General features: G+C 44.9%; 1 non-coding gene across 1 annotated transcript; it reads left to right on the top strand.

The window, feature by feature from the left end:
• Positions 1–3076: 3076 nt before the first annotated feature.
• trnas-cga (transfer RNA serine (anticodon CGA)) lies at positions 3077–3158 on the top strand. The gene has a single exon. It is a non-coding gene; the product is annotated as a tRNA-Ser (tRNA).
• The last annotated feature ends 7395 nt before the right edge of the window (positions 3159–10553 follow it).

The raw sequence follows: 10553 nt of genomic DNA, 5'->3' as shown, positions 1-10553 counted from the left end.
TTGTTAACATCGCAATTTATCAGTGGATGTTTGCTGGAACTACTTGTAAACAGCGTGTTTCCTGACGGACACACACAGCGTGACTCCGGTCAGGTAGAGACCGGTCTCAAGTCTGCACCGCTGCAGACTCGCTGTTTGAGGGCTTGATAGCCCACACCCCCTCCACACTCGTTGCTTTGGAACAGCCCTCAATATGGCGGACCCTCCGCGTGAACGCGCAAACGGAGGGGTAGGGTGTAGGGGTAGGGTGTAGGGGGCGGTTTGGGAATGGGCCGAAGTAAACACTAAAGGGAACAGCAGAAGGCAGACAGGAAGTAAACACTAAAGGGAACAGCAGAAGAAGACAGACAGGAAGTAAACACTAAAGGGAACAGAGAAGAAGTCAGAAGGAAGTAAACACTAAAGGGAACAGCAGAAGAAGACGGACAGGAAGTAAACACTAAAGGGAACAGCAGAAGAAGACAGACAGGAAGTAAACACTAAAGGGAACAGCAGAAGACAGACAGGAAGTAAACACTAAAGGGAACAGCAGAAGAAGTCAGAAGGAAGTAAACACTAAAGGGAACAGCAGAAGAAGACGGACAGGAAGTAAACACTAAAGGGAACAGCAGAAGAAGGCAGACAGGAAGTAAACACTAAAGGGAACAGAGAAGACGCACAGGAAGTAAACACTAACGGAAACAGCAGAAGACAGACAGGAAGTAAACACTAAAGGGAACAGCAGAAGAAGGCAGACAGGAAGTAAACACTAAAGGGAACAGCAGAAGAAGACAGAGAGGAAGTAAACACTAAAGGGAACAGAGAAGACGCACAGGAAGTAAACATTAAAGGGAACAGCAGAAGAAGACAGACAGGAAGTAAACACTAAAGGGAACAGAGAAGACGCACAGGAAGTAAACACTAACGGAAACAGCAGAAGAAGGCAGACAGGAAGTAAACACTAAAGGGAACAGCAGAAGAAGACAGAGAGGAAGTAAACATTAAAGGGAACAGCAGAAGACAGAGAGGAAGTAAACACTAAAGGGAACAGAGAAGACGGACAGGAAGTAAACACTAAAGGGAACAGCAGAAGAAGTCAGAAGGAAGTAAACACTAAAGGGAACAGCAGAAGACAGAGAGGAAGTAAACACTAAAGGGAACAGCAGAAGAAGACAGAGAGGAAGTAAACACTAAAGGGAACAGCAGAAGACAGAGAGGAAGTAAACACTAAAGGGAACAGAGAAGACGGACAGGAAGTAAACACTAAAGGGAACAGCAGAAGAAGTCAGAAGGAAGTAAACACTAAAGGGAACAGAGAAGACGGACAGGAAGTAAACACTAAAGGGAACAACAGAAGACGACAGACGGGAAGTAGAAACGAAAGGGAACAGCAGAAGAAGTCAGAAGGAAGTAAACACTAAAGGGAACAGCAGAAGAAGTCAGAAGGAAGTAAACACTAAAGGGAACAGCAGAAGAAGACAGACAGGAAGTAAACACTAAAGGGAACAGCAGAAGAAGTCAGAAGGAAGTAAACACTAAAGGGAACAGAGAAGACGGACAGGTAGTAAACACTAAAGGGAACACAGTATGGGCTCTTGGACAGTTAAAGTAAACCTTGGTCATTGCTGCTGTCATTATAAATTACGTAGCTTTTGTCACGATCAATATGTTGTCAAAGTATTAATTAATGTACTAAGTAGCCTTAAAGGGGATGATTGGCAGCAAGGCGGTCATTATAGCTAATAGAAAGCTAAAAAATAAGATTTTTCAAATGTCTTTTTTTGCACGGCAGGCTCTAGAAATCTCTCTGATCTTGAGTGGCAGTCCGGTATTTGACTCTGTTTTTTGCTCCTGGCTCCTGCTGCCTTATTCCTGATCAAACCTGATATCACGGACAGATTGGAAAACAAGGCAGTCTTTACCTTTGCTATCTGTCAGCTTAATCCCCCGAGAACATAACTTCATTTTCTCTCAACATTGTTTTGTTAGCCACCCTTGACTCCTTCCTCCAAACACTCTCCTTGTTTCATCACTCCTGATGATTAAAAGTTTCTCAAAGCCTTTACCCTATTTCAAATCCTTTACCCTTGGTGGCAGTATTTTTTTTTCCTTTCATTTCTCTTATCTAACAATTGGCAGATAAATGACATTTGTTCTTCTCAAATAAAGAAGCTGGTACCTGCAGACGTTTCCACATGCTGCCCTTTATTCAAGGAGCGTAATGCTAAAATATCATCTAGTCTGACAAAGCTTCACAAAGCTTCAGGGGCATCGGAGAGGAAGTGTTCAGGAAAAAGAGAAAGAAGAACTCCCACACACTGTCAGACGTCAATACATCTCAAAAGAATCAAAAGACAGTCAAACAGACTAACTTCTATTCGTGGCGTTTCTCTGTGCAAGTATTTAGAATCAAGCTAATAAAACATTCTGCTGGGAAATGGCCGGAAAAACGGAAAGAAGCCATTTCTAATCTGATTCAATGATTTATTATGAACCGCTCGTGATGATCTCTCAAGGACCCTGGCTTTGCTCCCAAATCAATGAAGTTTACAACTTACAGGGGCGTGTGGTGCAGTGGGTTGTCCGTAGGTGTTCGAATCAGGCGGTCACAGGTTCAAACCCCACTGCAGTCAGCATGTTGTATCTCTGAGATACTTCACCCGGTGGGGATTGTCCACAGTATTGAGTATGAAGAAGATTTGAATAAAAGCGATTCCCTTTCAACTTTTAAATAATATATTACAAGAGGGGCTGTGGGTTATAATGTGAAATGTTTTCAAGCGCTTATTAGCACTCCTATTGACGAGTACACTTAACCCTATGCGTTGATTACAGACACATAGCCCCTTTGACAATACAGTGATGCAGGAATGACTCCTAAAACCGGAAATGTATAACTTTCTGTACCCTCGTCTCCAAGTCAATGTTTCTTAAACATGTTTTTGGTTCTCGGTGTGAAATAAGGTCTTTGTTTGCTTAAGATTGTTCAGTTGTACTACTTAAGAAATGTCAGTAAATACCCCACTGGTGAATTTAAATTTCTTCAACTGGTGGTTACATATTGGATTTTTGTTGTTATCAATTTAAGTAAAGAACAGCTGTGATGGCCGAGTGGTTAAGGCGTTGGACTCGAAATCCAATGGGGTTTCCCCGCGCAGGTTCAAACCCTGCTCACAGCGTCTGAAGATGATCAGAACTTCTTATATTTCAGGTGCATGCTGGTTACATGTTAACCCTTGGTTCAAATGAAAAAGAAGCGAAGATTGCATTACATGGGCCCAGCTAGAAAAAAATGTAAAGCACTATACATGAGGGCGTGTGGTGCAGTGGGTTGAGCGTTGGTGTTCGGATCAGGGTTCAAACCCCACTGCAGTCAGCATGTCGTTGTGTCCCTGAGCCACTTCACCCCAAATTGCTCCTGTGGGGATTGCCCACCAATACGGGAGGATTATGTAAGGACATTATGTAAGTGGCTTTGGATAAAAGCATCTAACAAGTGACATGTTATAATATTTGAAGAGAAAATAAGCACACATGCTGTAACAGTACCTCATTGCTCAGGAAAAAGACATTCTTTACTTTCCTTTAGTTTAGCGGTGGTGACATGAAGTCATGTGACCGTGCTGTAGTTCCTTTATAGCCCAACATTAGCCTCCTTTAGCTTAGCGTGGTGACGTGAAGTCATGTGACCGTGCTGTAGTTCCTTTATAGCCCAACATTAGCCTCCTTTAGCTTAGCGGTGGTGACGTGAAGTCATGTGACCGTGCTGTAGTTCCTTTATAGCCCAACATTAGCCGCCTTTAGCTTAGCGGTGGTGACGTGAAGTCATGTGACCGTGCTGTAGTTCCTTTATAGCCCAACATTAGCCTCCTTTAGCTTAGCGGTGGTGACGTGAAGTCATGTGACCGTGCTGTAGTTCCTTTATAGCCCAACATTAGCCTCCTTTAGCTTAGCGGTGGTGACGTGAAGTCATGTGACCGTGCTGTAGTTCCTTTATAGCCCAACATTAGCCTCCTTTAGCTTAGCGGTGGTGACGTGAAGTCATGTGACCGTGCTGTAGTTCCTTTATAGCCCAACATTGGCCTCCTTTAGCTTAGCGGTGGTGACGTGAAGTCATGTGACCGTGCTGTAGTTCCTTTATAGCCCAACATTAGCCTCCTTTAGCTTAGCGGTGGTGACGTGAAGTCATGTGACCGTGCTGTAGTTCCTTTATAGCCCAACATTAGCTTTTTACTTCAAAAATCATAAAGTGGTGTTAATGTGTATCTCCTGCTGAACAAGACATGGAAGTATCATGAATGTTTGTTTGCTACAGAGATTATTTTCTCGTATATTCCATAATCCAATGGAAAGACGCCATTGGGTTTTTGTAGAGGGAGCCCTTGCCACGCTAACTTTCGGGTCAAAATGTGTCATCACTGCATCACTCTATTAGCATTCTAATAGTTTATAGTTATAGGTTTGCACTGAGAGATATTTCATCATATTGGCTTCATGAAAGGTAGTCCATTTAATGTGCCAATCAAATTACATCACATACACCTTTGTGGAAATGCAAGAGATGATGCAAATAAACTGTCAGCTATCCACGTTCTATTTCCGTCAGTCATCCGTCTGTCTTTACTGCACACTGATCAGGTTTCAAGAGGAGCTCTTGACTTTTTATACCCTCCTGCTTCCAGACAAGCAGCAGCTGTTTAGCCACTCAGCCTCCACCCAGATTTACCCATAAATGTCTCATTTCATTGAACATGAGCAGAAGAAAATGATCAGAAAGTCTTATGCCACCGTAGAGACTGAAATTACACGAAGTTTCAAAGTGTTCACGAATTCTAGATGATAGGAAAGGAGGTCCAATGGATCTGTTTTTATCTCCTTTCGTGTAGGATGCACTGAACCTTTCTTTATGAATGAAGAGGAGATAATGTGGTCCCACAATTCCTTTCAACCACAACATGTAAAGAGACTCGCTATTCGGTCGTTCAAGGAAACAACCGATCGTAACCGACGATGAGGTTTATCCCGCGGTTAAGAAAAGTGGTTAGAAGAAGACCTATGACCGGATTGTTTGGGGGCAATTTATCGGCAACCAGAGTAAGTTGTACAATCATCTCTGCCCTGCAAGAAATTCAATCCCAAAGCAGAGATTCTTTGAAGAAAGAATTAAGCAGGGCTCGCGAAAGACGGAAGCATTAAAATGACCCGGAAGTATTGAAGTATTTACAAATTATTATTCTAGTTGATAGGAAAGGAGCTTCGATGGTTCTGTTATTATCTCCTTTAGTGTAGGACATAGTGGACCATTCTTTATGAAAGGAAAGGAGATAATGCTGCCCCAGGACCCAGGGCCATGGGAAGTAGGGGTGCTGAGGGTGCTGCAGCACTTCCACAAGATTAAATACAAATATAATAAAAAAAAAAAAACGAATTTTCAGCCTTGATGTAACAACATTAATAATTAAGTAAAGATAACACCCTTTTCACCCCGGTTACATTTTCCATTTGCCCTGTACGATGGGCGCTGTGATGAAAGTGGGGGATGTTGGCTTATCAGGTGCCCGCAGCTCACAGCCAAGGTGAGAGAGAGAGAGAGAGAGAGATTGAGAGAGAGAGAGAGATAGATAGATAGATAGAGAGAGAGAGAGAGGGGGTGCATCTGTACCGGCGGGGATTGTTGTTAGCTTCTTCTGCGCTAACGGATATAAGAAGCTGTTTCTAATGTGGAGGGAGAACCCCCTAGAGGATGTGAAGTCCACCCCCCAATTAAAACATGCAATACTAAATACATTTGAAGCCTTTTTATATAAGCTGTCCACCACGTCAATACGTTTCTCTTTTTGTAGTGTATTGGTCTTTTGTAGAGGTTTTTCATTGCCAGCTAAAATCTTGCCTATAGGGCAGCACATTGGTCAGAACCGGCCCTGGCGTCACCCCCACAGCACCCCCCATTTGAAACATGTTCCCACGGCAACTTTGAAAGGGACTCACCATGCTCTCGTTGAAGGAAACAACCGATTGTGACCGACAAACCCAGATGATGGAGGTCATGAGGTTTATCACCGCTGTTGAGAGTGTTAGAAAAAGACCTATGACCTGATTTCTTAACCGTTGTACAATCATCTCTGTCTTTGAAAAAAAGAATGAAGCAGGGCTCGCTAAAGACGAAAGGATTAAAATGACCCGGACATATCGAAGTGTTGACGAAATTCTCTAGATGATAGGAAAAGAGCTTCGATGGTTCTGTTGTTGTCTCCCTCAGTGTCGGACATACTGGAGCATTCTTTATGAAAGGAGAGACTCACCATTCTGTCGTTCAAGGGAACAACCGATTGTATCCGACAAACCCAGATGATGGTGATGGAGGTCATGACGTTTATCAGCGTGGGTAAGAAAAGAATGACCCGATTCCTTTTGGCCAATCTAACCGTCGTGCAATCATCTCTGGCCCTGCAAACAAGTTCCCTCCCAAAGCAGAGCGTCTTTGAAGAAAAGAATGAAGCAGGGCTCGCTAAAGACTCGGAACCCTCTTGGGGATCTTCCGCCATTCCCCCTCAGTGCGGGGAATGAAACCCTAAATGCTGTCATTTGCATATATTTCATGTGGAGAGCGGAGAGAAACGCGAGAAACACTTTGGGGAGCATTTTAAATTAGGAATGTGTTTATTTCCTGGACCGGCCTGTTTAGCATTAAACTAAATCCAATCTCTGTTTAGACAGCAGCAAATTAGGCACAATTAATTATTTGTTGTTGTCCCGGGTATTGGGATTAGTCCAAGCTGTTTATATCCGTCCCTCCTCAGTGATGCTCTAAAGTATTTCCAAAAAGAGGCTGAAATGTTGACGTGAACAGATTTACTGTACGGTGGTAGGGGATTAAAGACGTTCGGCATGGATAGTCCCAAGTTGTCCTTATTTGAAAAGTCTCACACACAAGCAGAGTTCATTATCTCATTGAGGTGAAGCTGACTCCTGCCTCCAAGAGAGGAGCTGCAGCTTGCTTCAGGCAGTTGTTACCTTTTATTATCTCTCACACAGAATCAGCATCAATTATTTAAAGATACTGTATGGTATAGTAGTTAGTGAAAAGGTGTCTGCCCGTCTCAGCACAATCAGAAGTTCTCCCTATTGTACAGAGTATGGATGTCTGCAGCTTTCATGCAGCCTACAATGTGCCTTTTATTTAGTGGTGTCCATCCATTTGATCACAATAACAAACGGGGTGAAGCCTGCGAGCTGGTTCAGGCGGTCAACTCGAGCACCAATGATACATTTAACACGTGACGCGCCTCGTCCCCGGCCGGCCCCTACACACGGCGGCGTGCGTTGCCGCTTGGCGGTGGGCGTGTCTTGAGCTTGGGGAGTCAACGCGAGCAGCCCGACCAACTGTCACTACCCGATCCGTCACCCTGCCCGATCGGTACTGCGCATGTGCGAGAGGGTCCGCCATGTTGGACAACTCCGGACGGCAACACCAGATGGACACTTGACACAGTGGCTTTTAGCAAAGCTCAAAAAGAAAACTCGAGAGAGATGAGTTACTGTTATTACAACGTGACTTCACTATTATTTAACAACTCTTTTTATTGGGTTCTTTTATTTGGGGTTAAGTACATTGTCAGAATGAGTGAGAAATGAATTTAACTTCTGTTAGACAGCTATATGCCATACATTTTTGCATACATTCACTGTAAATATGTATTCAGTATGATAGCTGTCTAACAGAAGTTAAATCTATGTCTCACTTATTCTGACAATGTACTTAACCCCAAGTAAAAGAACCCAGTAAAAAGAGTTGTTAAATAATAGGGAAGTCACGTTGTATTAACAATAACTCATCTCTCTCTCGGTTTTTCTTTTTGAGCTTTGCTAAAAGCCACTGTGTCAAGTGTCCATCTTGGGTTGCCGTCCGGACTTCCGGACCATCTCGCACATGCGCAGAACCGATCGGGCAGGGTGACGGATCGGGTAGTGACACCCAGTGGTGTAGTGGAGATTTTTTTACTGGGGGGACGCTATTTTAAATTAGGTCATCCCAAACAAGTGCGCACGCGCGCAGTGCACTCACAAAACGGGAAGACAGGTCCACAGAAACTACCGGTATGCTTAGTCCTACTTTACTTACTGTACTGCAAAAAGCAGACGGCGCTGTGCTCAACAGACACAGACTCAAAACCATGGACACACTGGCACATACGTTACATAAACAATGTATAGGCCTAAATTGCATAAACTACAGTATTGCAACTAAGCAGACAGCGCTGCTTTTCACACACACACACACACACACACACACACACACACACACACACACACACACACACACACACACACACACACACCTTGCGTTTTGAAGACTGATACATCAGATATGGATGAACAAACTTTGCAGCCCAGTGTCCCAGCTTTGCAGTCTATCCACGGGTATGTCTCTCGTTTCCTCCGCCACATCTCCTCCGTCCATACCTCTGGGAACGGTGAGCTTGAGCTAGCCAGGGGAACGTTGCTAGCGCAGCTAACGTGCACGTTAGCTAGCATTATCCACGTCTTTAGGCGGCTCTTGTGATGATGTACTGTAGTACTAGTAGCAGCTTCACTTGTAGCTTCGGTGCTGCTAGACTCTTTCTTCTTGTGAATTATATTCTTTTTAGAAAAGAAGTCAAGTAAAAAATGTTTGCCTGCCATTTTGAGCTTTTTCGTTAGCGTTCTTGAGGGAAAGAGCTGCCGCAAAATCGGCGGGCGGTAAGCTGGCCGTGGGTGTGTCACTGACACACCCCCAGCTCGCCGCGGGGTCACGAGCCTGATGACTAATCATAATTCTTTAAGGAAATCGTTTTTATTTTTTATTATAATTACTGTGAAATGTATTATGTTTTTGTCATTATTACAACAAATACACACTTGCAACTGATAAGACTGGCAATGATTTTATATTTATTAGACTATTACAAAAAAGATCATGCTCCAAATAAGTGGGGGTACGGCGTACCCCCGCGTCCAACGCCCACTACACCACTGGTGACACCAACAACCAACCACATGAATGTCCCGCCCCGGACATACAAAGCAAAGCATTCATGCTCCATCCATGCTGGCTAAATATACTGTCTGTCTGCTAGCTGTCCATTCAAACGAAGTACACTGGATATAAACTCCCCAAACAAGCGAAAACCTACCAGTTTCCCCCACTGTCTCTGCCACCTCCCCCCATGCCTGGCTCCTCCGGTTTGTATCCCTGTATGTTCCCTACCGCCACGATCATTTCCTCCTCCTGTTGTTGACATATGGGAAATAACTGCGGTCTGGCTCTCCCAACATACACCCGGTTTGATTGGCTACTGCTTGTACTGTCAGATTTACATACGAGGGATTTGATTGGCTGACGCCTCCGTCGAGAGAGAAGCTACGCTTTGCTCCCACAATGCAGTTCGGCGAATCGACGTCACCCCATTCAAAGTGAATGGGCAGAAGCGTTGAAGCGGCAACGCACGCCGCCGTGTGTAGGGGCCGTAACAACCAACCAATCACAATCTCCTTAACTTGCCGCTCCATGTAAGCTGCCAGGTCTGCCTGCCTCTGCCTCGCTATGCTGCGGCTCTGTCACATTGCTGGTGCGTTCACGTGCTGCTCGCCTGCCCCTCCACCACCCCAGCGCCCACCTGTAGACTCGGGGGATAGTTATTTTTATTATTATTATTATTTTGTTACCTTTCTTTAACCAGGATAGGCAGATAGAGTCCTGGCCCAAGAATGATAACAGCACAGTTTCAGACAGTTTTACAGTTACTGACAATTAAAAAACACACAATCACGATACAAGCGGTCGAGATGGGTTTTCTCCGCAGGGTGGCTGGCGTCTCCCTTAGGGATAAGGGGAGAAGTTCGGTCATCAGGGAGGGACTCGGAGTTGAGCCGCTCCTCCTTCGCGTCGAAAGGAGCCAGTTGAGGTGGTTCGGGCACCTAGTTAGGATGCCACCTGGGCGCCTCCCTAGGGAGGTGTTCCAGGCACGTTCAGCTGGGAAGAGACCGAGGGGTAGACCTAGGACCAGGTGGAGGGATTATATCTCTTCGCTGGCCTGGGAGCGCCTTGGGATCCCCCAGTCAGAGCTGGTTGATGAGGGAAAAGAAAGTTTGGGGCTCTCTGCTGGAACTGCTACCCCGAGACCCGACCACGGATAAGCGGGAGAAGATGGATGGATGGATTTCTGAGTGGTAGCAAACCTGACATATTTCTGACTCTAAGCTAAAACACAGGAACCATGCTTGTCAGTTTTGATTCCCCTCTGTCTAATGTGCGCTGAACAGGACACATCATCTCACGCTTTGATATTGCTAGCACCAGCTGTCCCTACATTGGTGACGATGTCCGCTATCTCCAACTCCTCGTCTTTAACAATGTTGATATGCCTGCAGTCAATGGTGATCCACATCGGTTCACTTAGCGGTTGTCAATTCGATGACACACTTGCCCTAGTTGTAGTTTAACGGTGATGTTTGACGAATACGTATGGATCCTGAGTGGCAGGGCTAGCATCTTTGCTAATATCAGCTAAGACGTGCTTTACATCGAAGATTGT

This window comes from Pseudochaenichthys georgianus, chromosome 14, assembly GCF_902827115.2.
Source record: "Pseudochaenichthys georgianus chromosome 14, fPseGeo1.2, whole genome shotgun sequence".
NCBI classification, from domain to species: Eukaryota; Metazoa; Chordata; class Actinopteri; order Perciformes; family Channichthyidae; genus Pseudochaenichthys; species Pseudochaenichthys georgianus.
This window is presented reverse-complemented; position numbering and strand designations above follow the sequence as displayed.